Genomic DNA, 14,490 nt, shown 5'->3' on the forward strand with positions numbered 1-14,490 from the left:
TGTGACATCAAATGTCTCTTCTGCCATGTATCTTTTTACATGGCAGAGCCCTAATACCTGAACATTCTCACTGTTTGGTGAGTTAAAACTAGGCCTGTGGATCTTTAAATAAGTGTTTCTGAGTGATTTTTAATAGAGACTGTATGAGTTTGCTAGGGCTGTCACTACAAAATACCACAGAATGGGTGACTTAAACTACAGAATTTATTTTTTCACAGTGCTGGAGGCTTGAAGTTTGAAATCAAGGTGTGGGCAGGGTTGGCTTTGCTCAGGCCTCTCTCCTTGGCTTACAGATGGCTACCTTCTCCCTGTTTCTTTACATGATCTTCTTTCTGTACGTATCTGTTTTGAAATTCTTCTAATATGCCAGTATTATTGGTGTACAGTCTGCCTGAATAACCTCATTTTACTTAATTACTTATTTAAAACCCTATTTCCAAATATGCTCACATTCTGATGTACTGAGGAATAAGACTTAAACATGAAATTTTTTGTCAAAGGGTGCACAGTTCAGCTCTCAGCATAAACTGATTGTTTTGGTCCACTGCTATAAACCGACTCACCAACTGTGAGTGTTAAAGGTAGAATAAGACTCAGACTAAAGTCCTTGCCCTTTGTTTTATGAATGAAAGAAGCCTAAAGACCAGCACCTTTTTGAAGCAGAGTGATGATTAGCGCTACACCTTCCCATCACAATCCAGGGGGGCAGGAACATTCTAGGATCTATTCATTGATTACAAACAGAGCTGAAGACAGTGCCAGGGGCACAGTATAGGTCAAATGAATGAATTCACTGTTATTTCTTCAGCATCATTCTTCCCCATATCATCAGAAGAGGCTATTTTCAAGTTGTGAAAGGGATAACGCAATGAGGATTCTGGAAATATAAATTATTTTCCTTAGTGGCAAAAATATGAGTTCTTTTTCTGAGCTTAGTGAAAGGAAAAAGCCATTTTTTTTCCCCTCTGGAATTCCATTTCATTTTCCTGGAGCTCCTTTCTTCCCACAAGTTGACAGGGAATCTTCCCTTGATCAGAATCACGAGGAGAGGGAAGCTTTGTTCTTCTCAATACATCTCGCTATCTTGTGCCATTGGCTTGATAAGCTCTGTGTAACTTGTGTCTAACTAAACAACAGCAAGTGTGGCTTTGTCCAGGGCCAGGGGAGGCTTCTAGTCTTATTTTATGTGATACTGAGGTGGGGAACCTACATGCAGCTTTGCTACTGAAGACACCAAACATGTGAAGAAGTGAGAGCCCAGTTGTCACTGCTGCCAGTCACTTCATGGATGCAGAGACCAGAGCTTAGGAGGAGTTCCAGGGAGATAGCTCCTTGCCACAGAGTGGTTTGTATCCCTAAACTTACACCTACCAATGGTAAGCTTATTCTTTCCAGTTTGATTCAGAAACGAGGGGCTCTAGAATTTCTAATTTATTTAATCTACCCATCTCTATCCCTCAGAACTTCCCTGAAAACACAGAGAGTAGCTACACTCCCCCACTTGGCCTCATGACCACACTCCCTGTCACACGGTGTAAGACAGGTGGCCCTGGGGTTTTGAAGAGGTTGTGAGGACCCACCATGTGTCAGGGTGTGGCTTCCTCCACCCCCTTCACATGCAGTTTTGAAAGTCAGCGGTTGCAATAATTTACTGTAAACATCCCACAAGACTGTTGAACCTAAGAAATAGATTACATCATATTACAAAGGCAGAGATGTGTCAACTATAAACCTCAGCTACTGCAGCATCTGTATCACTGACAAAGATCTTGCAATATGATGGTAGAGAATGATTCTAGCCAGACCATATGACCTCCTTGCTGCTTTAAGAGACTACTGAAGAGGGAGGTGGAGAAGGACATGGCAACCCACTTTGGTGTTCTTGCCTGGAGATTCCCATGGACAGAGGAGCCTGGCAGGCTGGAGTCCATGGGGTCGCAGAGTCGGACACAACTGAAGTGATTTAGCATGAAGAGGGAGCGATGTTTTTCTAATAGGATTTAGCCCCTTCTCTATTGTTTATAACCCCTGCCTCAGGTTTATATCAGGGTCCTGTGCACACATTCTTCTTTTTCCCAGATGGTTTCGCCTCTTAGAGTGTCAAGGTCCTCTGATACGGGAGCAGTCTCCTCACCTTAGTGCCTCCCACCGGTGTCTTGAAGCCAGTGGTTCTCAACCCAGGGTGATTTTGCCTCTGCCTCCTTCAGGAAACATTTGGAAATATCTGGAAACCCGTTGATCCTCACACTTGGAGTATCACATACTTGTTGTGCCATCAGCATCCAGTGGGTTGAGGTCAGGGATGCTGCTAATGCCGTGCACAGAGCAGCTTCCCACAACATAGAGTTACCTAGCCCAGCGTGTTTCCAGTGCCAAAGGTGAGGAACTGCACTGTAAGCAGTGAGCACGCCTTACCTTGCCCACAGTTCATGGTCTGAAATTCTGTCATGCTGTCCTGCACGCCCTACCTACCTTTTTGAGCCCTTCCTTCTTCTAAGACTTTACTCCATCATACATCACCCTCTTTCTCTTTCATCCATCATTATTCTTCTTGTAATTCCTTTTTTGCCCTTTGTCTATGAATATGGACCAGGTCTTTCTAATTTAGTAGACATCCCCCGACATAGATATTAAATGCCTGGTGACTCAAAGCTGCTTCTCTTAATCCTTTGAAATGTACCCTCTTTCTTTTTTACTGCACATTTATCACATACAAGTAAAAATGTCATCTTCTCGCTGTCCTTCTCCACCCCCATTTTTAAAATTCTGGGTTCTTCTAATTCAGGCTTCACTGAGCATTCAGCATCATTGACCACATACTTTTTCATGATGTTCCCTTTTTTCTTACCTGCTGTGTGTGCATTTGTCTACTTCTGAAACTGTTCTGTTGCCTCATTTTAATAATCATTAACTGTTGATACACTGTTAAAATTCAGAAGTTTTTTTAACTGAATTTTTTTTGCCACATGGTGTCAATAACACAGCTTTCCACATCTGATGTGTGAATACTGAGTTGGCAGCAGGTTTTGAGTAGCATTAGAAATCTCTTTCAATAACATCTTTATAAGTCCCAAACTGCTGTCCCTGCCATTGATCTTCACTTTTTACCACAAAATGGAGAGGTGAAAGTCTACCGTGGTCACCCCTCTGTCTTTGACAGCCATCCTCCTTTTTTCCCATATGACTGGCACATATTACACTGCACCTCAAAGATTTCATTCATCAGCATGGCTTTGGTTGTTACTTTTATATGGATGAACCCCCTTATCTACATGCCCAACAACATTTTCTCTTAGAATCATAGAATGCACCCATTATTTATCTCTGAACTTCTTGAAATTATTTTCCTAACTAATCATGTGTGTGTGTGTGAATCTCTGGATTTTCCTGGCCTTTGCGATGAGTGGCCAGAATGGTCTGTCCATATGATCAGTTCCTGCTGATGTATGACTAGTTCTGTACGCCTCTCTGGAATATTCTTACGACAATCAAGGTCCTGTCCACTTGCTTCCGTCTTGAATTTCCATCCCTCCCTGCACCTTTGTCACTCTGCAGGCTCTCTCAGAACCTCCTCATCTCCTCATGAACCACATAAGGCCTTCTCGCTCCTTCACATCCTGTGCCAAGTGTGGTAGGCTGAAATGCCCTTGTATCATCTTTCCTCCTTGCTGCCTTCTCCCACATATGATTTCTGTGTTTTATTTGTGTGTCAAATCGTAGGCTGGGGCTCCTGTCGAGGGTTACAGGCTACTCCTCACTGTGATTAGGAAGGCAGGCCAGTACCTCCCAATGTCACTCAGGTTTTTGAAGTTTCTTTCCCCCTATTTCCTGTCTTCTCCCTCCTTTCCATAAGGTTGGGGCATAGAATGAGAATGGAGATGATAAAATCCACACCTGGGGCTCCATTCCTGATTTCACTCTCTCCTTTGCTCCCTGTCCCTCAGATTGGAAAAAGTGAGCTTCACAAATTTTCTTTTTTATGTGTGTCTGTGGCCAGCCTGGGGCAAGTAAGTGCAATAAGCTCCACACTCACTTGGAAGGTTAGGTTGATCCAGGCTATCCTAGCCCTTGTGTACTGAATCCTCTCATCTCTAAATGCTTGTAACACTGTAGTGAGTGGGTAGTACTCAGTAAAGATGCACTTTTTTTTTTTTTTTGTAATTGTTCATTATACTAGTATTATGTCCACATCCTGCCTCCACAACTTGGTTACAGAATTTTCAAGGACTGTTTACCCTGTATGTGGTATAATAGAAAGGCATTTGATCTTCATCCCCAGTTCCTAATTCAGAATTCCTTAAACTTTTTGAATTTCTAAGTGATCAGGGTGATAGGAATGTTTTTTGCCCTAAAGAGACAACTCTTGGTGGACCCCTAGTTTCAGTATGGGAGCTGGTTATCAGAAAGACCAAGCCTTTAATTTTCAGCTGAAGTTTGGAAGTTTTAGCCCCACTCCCTAACCTACAGGGAGGAGAAAGGAGCTGGAGATTAAGTTAACTGTCAAAAGCCAATAATTTAATCAATTATGTCTATGTGAGGGAACCTCCTTAAAAATCCCTAAATGATAAGCTCACAAGGAGCTTCTGTGATGACTTAGAAGGCTGGGATGGGAGTGGAAAGGAGGTTCAAGAGGGAGAGGATATAGATATACTTAAAACTGACTCATATCGTTGTACGGCAGAAAACAATACAACATTGTAAAGCAATTACCCTCCAATTAAAAGTAAATAAATAAAAGATACAGGGAGCTTCCAGCTTGTGAACACATTCATATGTTAGAGGGTAGCATACGTGAGGAGAGCTTGAAAGCTTCCCTCCCCTACCCAATGCTTTGCCTATAAATTTCTTCCATTTTGTTCTTCCTGAGTTGCACCCTATATAATAAGCCAGTAAAAATGTAAGTTGTGTGTTCCTGAGTCCTGTGAGCCATTCTAGCAAATTATCAAACCTGAGGAGAAGGGGTCATGGAAAATCCCAATTCATAGTCAGTCAGAAGAATGGAAGTCTTAGGACTTGAGACAGGCATCTGACGGCAGGGTGGGGCAGGAGTCTTGTGGGACTCAGCCTTTAACCTGTGGGGACTGTGCTAACTCTGAGAAGTTAGTGACAAAACTGAATTGAATTTGTGGACACCCATCTGGTATCTGGAATCAGAATTGGTTGGTAAGAGGGACCCACACACACAGATATACACACACATACACACACACCCCTCCCCTCCCCTCTCTTGTTTGGTGTCAGAAGTATTGTGAGTGAAAAAGAGCTCACTGTCATATATGCCTTTGCATTCCTAAGCCCTGCATTTCAGTGCTTTTGATAGATACTCTGCTAGTGAGAGAAAATGCTTTGAAGCCACTGGGGGCAAGTTAGGGGATGACTTTATGGACATTTTGAATTGAAACTCAAGAAAAGAGTCAGAGATAACTAATCAAACTTTCTTCTCACAGGGAGTTCTTTCATCCTCTATTAGTGATGGCTGTTGCATTTTAAGTTCAGGGGCTTAGCTATCTAAATTCCTCAATAAATGGAGCTCATGGAGCCTCAGACTATCATAGTGTTCTCAGGTGCATTTGGCTTTTGCAGTAACCGTGAGTTAGAGGTTAGACCTCCATTCTGGAAGTCAAGTACCCTGTGAAAGTAGAGTAGAAGAGGTGAAAATGTAGAGATCGGAAGTGCCCTACTAAGATATAAGTCATCTTTCTGAACCATAATTTTGAGTGAAACTTTATCTGACATAGTAAATTACAACAAAGTACGTTGTTTGAAGACTGTTATTGCCTTACACCAATTTTATTTGCCTCATGTTAAAACTCTTTTTAAAAGATGTTGGTTGATGATGCATTCAGAAAAATTTCCCACAGAGTGCACTGCAGTGAAGACTCAACACCGGACATCTGAAGTGTGTCTAATGAACTAGCAGTAAGCAGGATGCCACTTGAAATCTCTTCCCATGGGAACCACATGGGCCACAGACTGTTTATCTCTGCCATCCATCTAATGTTCAGATATTTTCCCTTGATTATCCAAAGAGTAAAATATGGAGATAAACAGTCCTTTCTGTTTACTGAGATGGAAAACTTATATTCTCTTTCCTTTTTCTTGTTTCTGCCACCCAGCTATATGTTCCTGTGAGGTCTCCCCAGTGAACTCAGCAGCAATTCCATGTATGGAAGGAAGATAGATAAAGGTAACTGGATTTGGCATAAGTAATTGCATTTCACTTTCTCCTCTGAGTCCCTCTCTATCTGTTAGATCCAAGTGGAATATAAACTCTTTGAGTTCATTAGAAACTCCACATGGTGGCCATCTGTTGCAGATATAGCAACCAGCTCGCTCAACATCACTCCAACCCCCTTGTAGCTTGCTTTGCATCAGTGGTGTTGTGTCTGCAGAACAGGCAGCTTCAGCATCACCTAAGAATATATTAGAGACTCCAATTCCCAGGTGCTACTACAGATGTACTGAATCAAGAATTCTGGAAGTGGGACTTAGCTGTCCATGCTTTAACAACCCTTCCAGAGCCAGTGTAACTCTGAGGCACAGTAAAATTTGAGAACTACTACAGTACCCCTCTGCTACTCAAAGCTTCATCTGTGTCAGCCTTAGCAACACCTGAGAGTTTATTAGAAATATAGAATCTTGGGCTCCAACTCAGACAGACTGAACCAGATTCTACATTTTTACAAAGTACCCAGATTATTCACATAAAGTTGGAGAAGCCGTGCTTTGTGCCTGTGGTTCATTGCTAGCTGCACATTGCAATTGCCTGTGATGTGTTTTATTAAAAAACATATGAAGTCCCAGAGGTTTTAAATTGACTCATTATGAGGTGTAGCCCGGGCATTTGGATCCTAAAATCTTCCCAGGGAGTTCTAATATGTGACAAAGTTTGAGAACTACCACTTTATGCCATATAGTAACCAGGAAGCTAAATATTTTATTTTCCATCTATCTTATGTCTTCAAATGACCTGACTTCCTTCAAGTAAATGTATCTGAGCATGATTTAGGAGGCATGCATGAAGCAGAGTCTGACTCTGTGTTGGTATATAGTCGTGGTTTTCCTGGAGAGGCAGTTCTAGGGTCCCGGTGTTTATCCCTAGTGTGCTACGTATCAAAAGACAAGGTGACCAGAGGTACAGCAGAATGAGAGCCTGCAATTGAAACAGAAGCTCCCTGATTTCCTGGGTAGCTGATGATGATGGAGAATAATGTCCCCAGTGAGCAGGTTCTGCAGTGTTGTTCTCTAAATCACTCATGCAGGAATCAGCCTAGAGCCCTTCTATCCATTTTGTAAGCATTTAATTCCTTTTAAATCCTTTTCCACTTGAAACATTTAAAGTGGTTTTGTTATCTGAATTCTGACTTATCCATTTGTGTGAGATATAAATTCATGTCCATGTCAATCAATGATTGTTCTTAAAGTGGCTGAATTGAGCCATGTTTCGTTAAATATGAGCACCATTCTTTCCATTTAAGAATTGGCCTTTGTCACCAGAAACAAATATTAGTCATAGGAAAACTACTACACAATCCAAACTTGTGATCCTGTTGAGAACAACTCTTTTCCTAAATGTTATCCCCACCCTTCCCACCAGGACACAGCCCTCCCAGACTTGAGTGTTCAAGTCACATTTGTGTTGATTATAAAATCTTGTCTCCTGTCACTTGCCCCATCCTCCATTTCACTCCTGGCTAAGAAATAGAAAATAAAATAATTTTTTCCCTAACTTATTTCTGCAGTTCAAATCAGCCATGAGTTTTATTCTATAAATTCATATATATCTGCTTTCTATCTACCCCAAAGAACCAAATTTAGTAAGAAACATGATTTTATTTTCAAATAATGTTTGTGGTGACTATAGTCTTTTGTGTTAGGCAGCTCTGATTTTTCAAGAGTTTTCTGCACAAAAAGGGTGAAAGTGGCTTTTGTGTCAGAAATGGATGGTCCATTCAGGGGACGAATAGGAAGTTACAAAGCAAAAAAGGAGTGGGTGAGGGGGAAGCTGAGGAAGAGGAAATCCCCAGCACAACTGAAGAAGCCATAGATTCCTGCACATGTGTGTTCATAGTTGCCTGAAGGCCCCCACCCTACATTTTAAATACAATTTTTAATTTCCCATGTTTTAGATGTCCTCCTCCATGCTGGTGTTTGGAAGGTATGAAATCATTCCCCAAAAGCTGTATCATGGAATCTCCTGCATAGGGATGAGGTCATGCATGATGGGCATTCTGTAAGGATTCTCACACAGTGACCATGATTCTAAAGAAGCAGAGTAGCCAGAGTCAGTGGTCCCTCCTTAATCAGACCATCCCAAGTGCTTTTTGTGGACTATATCGTTGCCTTTCCCAAACTGAGCTCTGCCAAAGGAAGCAGGGTAGGTAGTTGAAGATAATTCCTTATTTGGGCTCTCCCAAGTAAGGAGGCTCCCTTTCCCATCACCTTTGACCGTTCCCTGAAAATCACCTTAAAGAGTATCCCCCATCCTACAACAGCTTCACTCCCAGATGGTGCTGAGGTCTGTGCAGTTAGAGGTACATTAACAGGGATGGTAAAAAGAGAGACCTGGCTGTGTTAATTGGACTTGCTGAAGTCATGCTCCCTAGATGGGTTATATAAGCATTAAAGTTTCTCTTTGTGGGCAGTGAGTCAGAGCTAAATCCCACATGGAGGTTGACATGTGCTTAGAGACCCAAACTTTACTTATACTCTCCTATTGTGTGGGTGTTTATCATATTTAACTTGCTGTTGGTTTAATGCATTTTTCTTTCACTGGTTGTGGAGGTTTGTGGCTTACCTTTTAACTTTGCAAAACTTTGGTACAAAGGAACTTTGAGAACACCAAAACAGTTTCCAAGTAATCTCAAAATGAACTGGGTCCCCAACTAATTTGATTTGTAGGAAATAAAAAACAAAAGCTTGTTAACAGAGAGCTTTAAAATGTATTTATTCACACATGCTAACATGCCTCAGTGTGGGTTCTCAATGAAGGCATGTCGAGCAATATTGTCATGCTCTAACTGTTGCCCATTGAAAACTCCTAAGCCATATGCAGGTGCGATTACACAGCCAACTGCCAATTCTGACTGGCTCAAGGTTCCTCTTAAAAATGTCCAGATGGATGTGAATGTCAGATTTGGCAGTTAAAGTATAGAGCCCAATATATTCCTTTTAAGTACTAAGGCACTGATGCAGAATATCAATGTTCTCCACCCTTTCTCCCAATAGATTTCAAAAGAACAGCTTGGTTTTTAAGCTGGGAATTATATTTCCTCATTTCTTTTGAATCTCAGGATAAACTTTGTTCTGACTTTTTATCACTTTTCTTCAATGGAAATATCTTATGAACAGTATCAAAACTTGTCTCTTTTTTTGAAGGACTGGCCAAAAAAAAAAAAAAGTCAGAAATTGGCTTTTCAGGGGGTGGGGTAATTTTAACTGAGTGCACAGGGAAAGGGAAATAAAGCAATGGCAGCTTAGCTTCCCTGGGCAATTCCCTAGAGCCTGCGGTCTGCCCTCCACAGATATGGTTTACAGGAGGAGGACATCAAAATAGAACAGAGAGACAGGAAAGCATCACCTTGGTTCTTGATGTTGTGAATCATAAAGCTACACATCTGCTGCCCCCAAGAAAACAAGGCTCAGTGGCAACTTGGTGTCAGCACTTGCTGTGCAAAACCCCATCCAATGTCGCTGTTACTGTTTCCCTTGCTCAGAGTTCAACACCTCAGTGGTAATCAGGAAACTGTAGACTGGATCCTTCATCTTTTAACCTAATCTGTGTGGCTCATAGGATGTGGGGTTGCCTCATCTGTTTTGCTGTGGGGGGCTTCCTTCTTGCAGACAGGAGCATCTGCTACACACCCCTGATGTGCATGGATTTATTATGTCCACGGTTCATCACCTCTAATAGACTATAAGACAGAGATTTTCCTGATTTGTTCACTAATGTAACCTACGTGCCTGGAACAGTGTTAGCACATAGTAGGTGCTCAATAAGTATTTGTTTAGTGTGTGAAGTGACCTCCACTGTAATGTTATCAGATTATACCTTCATATCCCAGGCATATTTATAGATGTTTGCACATTTGTGTGACATCACTTAAGCTGCACAAAAATTGTATGTAGTAGGCATTATTATTATCCCAATTTAAAGAATGAGAAACAAAGTCAAGAGAACTATTATTAAAAAAAAAAAAAATAGTTTAACACCACCAGGAAGTGTTAGAACCAAAACTGAACCCTGTATCTCTCTCACTGAAGAGCCCAAACCCCTCCCACACATTCTGCCTCTCAGATCTCACTTACATGAAACTTCTAAGTACTCATGATCCCTTCTGTTGTCATTCTCTCTGACTCCAAAGACTCCAGTGTCCTTACCCCCTGCTTAGGTCCACCTGTCTGTATTTGTTCCATGGGTTTTTTTGTTTTCGATTTTTTGAGTCTTATGAACTTAAAGCCAAGTCTTCTGACTCTGGTTGAGTGCTCTTTTGTGGCACCAGGCTTACTGGCCTACATGAACATGAACTGATGATGTTTGAATTCACATGTCAGAATACAAACAGATGCATACAGCAAAATCCCCACAAAGAGCATGAGACTTTGTCTGTGTTTTGATTGATGATTCAGTTCCAAGAAGAATTATTTTAACTTAAACTCAACCTATTTTTTTGTTCACTTAGTCATGCCCGACTCTCTGTGACCCCATGGACTGTCCATGAAATTCTCCAGGCCAGAATACTGTAGTGGGTAGCCTTTCCTTCTCCAGGAGATCTTTCCAACCCAGGGATCAAACCCAGGTCATCTACGTTAAAGGTGGATTCTTTACCAGCTGAGCCACAAGGGAAGCTCAAGAACACTGGAATGGGTAGCCTTTCCTACTCCAGGGGATCTTCCCGACCCAGGAACCAAACTGGGGTCTCCCGCATTGCAGGTAGATTTTTTTACCAATGGAGCTATAAGGGAAGCCCTTTTTGTGGGGGTACTATCATATAAAACACTGAGAAAAATCAATAATTAAGCTGTGTTGGGTAAGAAATAAGTTCATGCTGGATCAAGGTGTGGATATTTTTACTTCCTTTTGGGTCACATTGATCCATATTTGCTTTTCAGTCAGTTCACTTCAGTTCAGTTGCTCACTTGTGTCTGACTATTTGTGACCCCATGGACTGCAGCACGTCAGGCCTCCCAGTCCATCATCAACTCCCGGAGTATCCCAAGCTCATGTCCATTGAGTCGGTGATGCCATCCAACCATCTCATCCTTTGTCATCCCCTTCTCCTGCCCTCAATCTTTCCCAGCATCAGAGTCTTTTCAAAGAGTCAGCTCTTTGCATCAGGTGGCCAAAGTATTGGAGTTTCAGCTTCAACATCAGTCCTTCCAATGAACACTTAGGACTGATCTCCTTTAGGATGGACTGGTTGGACCTCCTCGCAGTCCAAGGGACCCTCAAGAGTCTTCTCCAACAGCACAGTTCAAAAGCATCTATTCTTCGGTGCTCAGCTTTCTTTATAGTCCAACTCTCACATCCATACATGACGACTGGAAAAACCATAGCCTTGACTAGATGGGCCTTTACTTCTCAGTAATTTCCAAAAGTTGGGTCAGGTCTCAGCAACTTAGAGATTGTAACTAAGGGTGTGAGGTGTATTTTCAATCTCACTGTCTGGTAAATAAATTATTATTGTAAGTTTGAAAATGGTGTCTCCACCATCACGATACAAGAGTGTATTGGAAAGACAAATCCATGATCACTAAATGGGTCAGGTTGTGGGCATCTCTCTCTACAGCTTGTTGGCACTGGTGCCCAGTTATGGACATTTGCAAATACTGTTTACCTACATCACATTCCTCCAAATGCTGGAAGAATGCTTGAATTTCCCATGGAACTGACCTAAATCCTGCCCCCATCTGCATATTCTTCCCTTGCTCTAGTCTTTCTCTCCTTCTTTATTAAATTTTTTTCTTGAATATTTCCCTGATTCTTGCATTTTTCTTCTTTCTACCCTAAAATCTACTTTTAAAATAATCTATAGGAATAATGATCAGGAAGACATCAACAATTCTGTGTTCACCATTCTGTAAGTAAAACCATTATTATTCATAGAGAACATGATCAACTATGTACAAAATTATGTATAATCTACAAAAAAGCTATAAGAACTAACGTGTAAATTTAGAAAGTTTGCAGGATGCAAGATCAATAAAAACATTCTATTGTGTTTCTATAGACTAGCAAGGGATGTTCAGAAATAGAAATAAAAATCTCAAATAGTATCAAAAAATAAAATGTTTAGGGATACATTTGTAAAAGATGAGAAAGATCTGTATACTGAAAACCATAACACTGTGCTAAGAGAAATCAACACCTATGTAAATGAAGAGATATATTCATAAATAAACTACTCCATTTACAGTTCTTTCCAAATTGATCTATGAATGCAATGCAATCTCAATCAAAACCTATGCAGCCAGCAAGCTAATCCTAAAATTACATACAAATGCAAAGGATATAATATAGTCAAAACCACTCTGACAAAAAGATCAAAGTTGGAGAACTAATAAAATCTAACTTCAAGTTTTGATGTAAAGCTACAGTAATCAAGGCTCTGTTTTATTGGTCTAAAGATTGACAAATAGCCAGAACAGAGAGCATGGAAGTATACCCACATATATATATGGTCAACTGATTTTTGACAAGTTCAGTGGCAATTTAGTGTAAAATCATAGGTTTGAAATCTTTCACCGTTCTTAACTTCCCCTACATTGTTTTAATCTCCCTCTCTTTCCATGGTAAGGATGTCACTTTAAAATGCTCTCTATATCATTCTCCCTCTGCTGATTCCTTCCAGAAGATGGTTGAATCTCCATGCCTTTTTGTAAGCAGTAGAGGAATTGCTTTTCAATAGGATCGTGACATTTTCCTTGGGGATTCACAAGAAGAACCAAGGAACCAGATTCTCCTCACCACTGGCCATATCGAGAATGAATCCTCTAGGTTCCCCCTACTTTTCTCCCACAAAACTGCTGGACTCTGTCTAGGAAAGACTGGCGTCTTGGAAACGTGCTGCCTTTGCTGCCCCTGATGTGAAAAGAGCTAGCCTGCCACCCTGCTCTGGTCTCCATCTTTGACATCTTGTACCTTCATGTCACCAGTGGGTGAGGGGGTGTGAGCAGTGAGAATCAGCATTTCTTCCAGAGCAGTTTCTTGCATAAGGCACCTATGAAATATCTCTTCAAGGCCCTGTATCACAGCTAATTGAGTGGTTAAGGAGTTAAGCAAAAGAGATTTTGAAAGAGAAACTGACATTGAAAACAAAAGCCATGCTACAGATGATGAATAGGTTAGGCTTTTATTTTAAGCACATGTTTCCTTACCCCCCTCTCTCTAGGCTAGGAAGAAACTAGCAAGGTCATGGAGGTGGTACCATATCATGCATATCAAATATTTTAGAATGTTTTAATGTGAGGGCTTCCCTGGTGGCTCAGGCAGTAAAGAGCCTGCCTACAATGCAGGAGGCATGGGCTTGATCCCTGGGTTGGGAAGATTCCCTGAGAAGGAAACTGCACCCCACTCCAGTATTCTTGCCTGGGAAATCCCATGGACAGAGGAGCCTGATGGGCTGCAGTCCATGGGGTCGCAGAGTCAGACATAACTGAGTGACTAACACACACTATATCAATAATAATCAATAATAGCTTATGGTAGAATGCTCTTTAGTTTAAGAGCGAGTTTAAGGAATCCAACAGTTAATGTGTCTCATAATGTCTCCTAAAAATAAAAGCAGTTCTTCATGTCTCATCTTTCTTGGCTTGTAATGTGCCACACATATGATACACTTTGTTGAAAGTTGAGGTCTTACTTTTTGAGTTATAATTTGGAGAAATGAAAAAGAACGTGAGCTTAAAGTAAGGTAGATACATGTTTGTGTCTTGGGCCTGAAAGTAATTAGCTGACTGACACTGAGGTATTATTGAACTTCCCCAAGCCTCCTTTTTCTCATAGGTATCATGTAAATCAGGGGTTGGCAAACATTTTCTGTGAAGGGCCGAATAATAAATACTTTAGGCTTTGCAGGAAAAATGATCTCTGTTGTAAATACTCAATTCTGCAATTATAGTAGGAGAATAGTCACAGACAAAAAAACAAATGGGAATGGCTATATTCCAATACAACTTCATTTACAAAAACAAGCCATTGGTTCAAGTTGGCTTATGGATTATACTGATATGGACAATAATACCTTCATCCCAGTGTTGTAGGAAAAATGGGAAATGAGAGAATGGTCATGTCCCAGGTCTTGGGTGAGTCTCTTGTATGGTCTGCCAAGTGAGGGTCCTTGCTTTTGAGCAGGAAAGAATTCAAGAGTAAGTTACTAAAAAGTGAAAGCAAGTTTATTTAACAAGTTTATTTAGACAGATATACACTCCATTGACAGAGTGTGGGCTGTCTCAGAAGGTGAGAGGCTCAGAGTGTGAGAGTGGTTAGTT

General features: G+C 41.1%; 1 long non-coding RNA gene across 1 annotated transcript in view; it reads left to right on the plus strand.

The window, feature by feature from the left end:
* Positions 1-8,264: 8,264 nt before the first annotated feature.
* Positions 8,265-14,490, plus strand: part of LOC145516781 (uncharacterized) — a 164,833-nt gene continuing 158,607 nt past the window's right edge. The window contains exon 1 of the long non-coding RNA XR_014061759.1: positions 8,265-8,377. This is a non-coding gene — a long non-coding RNA (uncharacterized LOC145516781). The remainder of the gene's footprint in view (positions 8,378-14,490) is intronic.

Source organism: Giraffa tippelskirchi, chromosome 8 (genome assembly GCF_054371585.1).
Source record: "Giraffa tippelskirchi isolate mGirTip1 chromosome 8, T2T-mGirTip1v1.2.pri, whole genome shotgun sequence".
Classification (NCBI taxonomy): Eukaryota; Metazoa; Chordata; class Mammalia; order Artiodactyla; family Giraffidae; genus Giraffa; species Giraffa tippelskirchi.